The sequence below is a fragment of the Triticum dicoccoides genome, chromosome 6A (assembly GCF_002162155.2).
Source record: "Triticum dicoccoides isolate Atlit2015 ecotype Zavitan chromosome 6A, WEW_v2.0, whole genome shotgun sequence".
NCBI classification, from domain to species: Eukaryota; Viridiplantae; Streptophyta; class Magnoliopsida; order Poales; family Poaceae; genus Triticum; species Triticum dicoccoides.
In genome coordinates this window covers 14993642-14996211 of record NC_041390.1, presented here as the reverse complement: position 1 = coordinate 14996211, position 2570 = coordinate 14993642, and positions in this window count along the sequence as shown.

Genomic DNA, 2570 nt, shown 5'->3' with positions numbered 1-2570 from the left:
AACATTTTTTAAAACATATTTCTTGCATAGGCGAACATTTCTAGAATAGACGGATTTTTTTGGGGGAAATTGGTGAAACAAATTTTGAAATTCACGAAAAAAAGTTATTGAACGAATATATTTGAAATGCAAGATCCTTTTTTTAATCAGCGAAAACTTTATGCATCAATAAACTATTTTGTAAGTCACGAACAATTTTTGAATTTTTAGGATATTTTTCAATTCAGGAACATTTTTTGAATTGACAATTTTTTTTCAATTTGATCTAATATCACTAAGAGTTATAGAACTTGCCCTGGATGTTCAGTTTGGTTCTAGAACTTTGAAAATACGGATTTGTGGTCGTCTAGTTTGACTCAAGTGTGTAAATACGGTCACAACACACGCATCTGGACGGATCGGTGTGTACGGCCCCAGCTGTCAGTGAGTGCGCGATGTATTTTGCCCAAAACACCCTTGTATTATTTTTTGCGAAAAAAAGTCAAATGTTGCGATGATTTTTGCATGAAACAGTGTCACATTTTGTATTTGTGGAGTGCTCATAAATGAGCAAATTAACAAAGAAAAAGGGGGACGCTAGCTCTCCAACACCCGCGTCCAACAATCAACAAACGAGCCTCGCTATAGCCACTACACAATTCCAGTTCGACAGTCTAAAATGGATAACTACTAGCAAGATGTCCGTGCGTTGCACGGAACATTAAGATGCATTTGTATGAGTAATTTATCTTGTTGGAGAAAAGGATGAACGAAGGAAGGCCGTATCTGCAAATGTGAAGATGAGTGCGGATAAATTGTTAGAGTTTCCTTCCTATCCGTTAGATATAGATCAGACGGCCTATATTGCAGGATGACAGACACACCATCTTCACGGACTCTGCTTTTTATAAGAGTAGCGATATCTATTGAACCAAGCCTATTGTGGAGCTTAAACGGCTGCACATACTCCAGCCTCTTTTTCATGCGCTATTTTCTTTAAGATAAACTATAAAACGTAGGAAATAAGTTATGCTCAAATATTTGTGTGTTAAAAATATACATACAAACAATGATTAGTAAATAAAAATTTAAATATAAACCTGTATATACATAAAAACGTTTAATTAATACGGACATTTAAAATATTTATTAAATAAATATGTTTAATGTATACAAAGAAATAAAATGTGAAGTTAATATGAATTCTTTTACTCATGACACCATTGAATATCCATATCAACATTTTACTTTTTTTAATTAATATGTGTTAATGTATCCTGAAAATTTATGTAATTTCAATATTGGAAAAGATTGAATATCCATTTCAGCAGTTCAAATTTGAAGTTTTGGAATATTTTAATTATACAAACACTGGACACAAAATTGTGCGTACAATTATTGAAATATTCGTGTAATTAAATTAATATGTTTGAATTGTATTATTAATAATATTTGTATTATTTAAATTATGCAAACATTTTTTAAAATTCATAAATATTTTTTTAGTATATATAAATTTGATAATAATAATACATGAACAAATTAAAACTAGGTTATTTCATTGGTGTTTACAATATTTATGATACATGAATATTTACACATTATTTTTATTACTAAGATCATAATTGTAGATGGTAAGTCAATTATGAACAATATTTAAATGTTTTATTTACTTATCATCGTTTGTATGTATATTTTTAACACACAGATATATGAGCTGCAGTAAGGTCCACATGCCGCTTGGTTCAATAGATTTTGTTACCATGTGTAGATCGTTTACCAGCTGCAAGCAATCCGAAGCAAGCAAAAGCTTCTTCGCAAGCATATGCTTCAATCATCAGCACACTCATTACCCATTCAAAGACAACAGCAAAAGCTCCCAGAAAAATGTTCCATCTTCATCTCGGCAAAACCACCCCGGCTGCTCCCCTGTTCGTCGATTTGGCTGAAGCCCCATCTGCATTAAGCTTCGCTTCTCCTTGCGCTGGGGGAAGCCATTTGCAAACTCCCCTTTCTGGCCGCTGTCCCGCATGCTTTGCCGGTGTTTTTGGTTCCCTAATTTCGTACAGAAACCTGCTGATAAACAGGTGTGTGGACAATGGACTTTGATACTCGTCCTCATGAATCGCCTTGCGTCTTGCCCACCAAATCGCCCGGAGCGTGATAAAACTGATCTTGCTTCAGTGTACTGCACAAGTTAAACAGCCATAACTTTGGAACCGAGGCCTCGTCGCATCATCCTCTCTGAAGGCCCACACACACACTTTGCCATGTTACACTCAAGGACGACCGCATGTCAACCCTTAACTTTTTTTTTTGAGAAACATGTATGTGTTTCGGGAAGGAGAGCTATAATAAAAAGCCCATATATAGCTTTCGGCCCATTGCACGGCCCAGCTAACCCAGCCCACACATTTCCGGCCACTCCATCCCACACTTGGCTCCCATTCTAAACCCTCGCCCTCCCACACCGCCGCTCCAACCTCCCCGCAGCCATGGCGCGCCGCCACCTCCTCCCGCTCCTCTCCCGCACCCCCCACGCCCCCACCCCCACCCCCATCCACCTCCGCCACGCCTTCTGCTCCTCCACC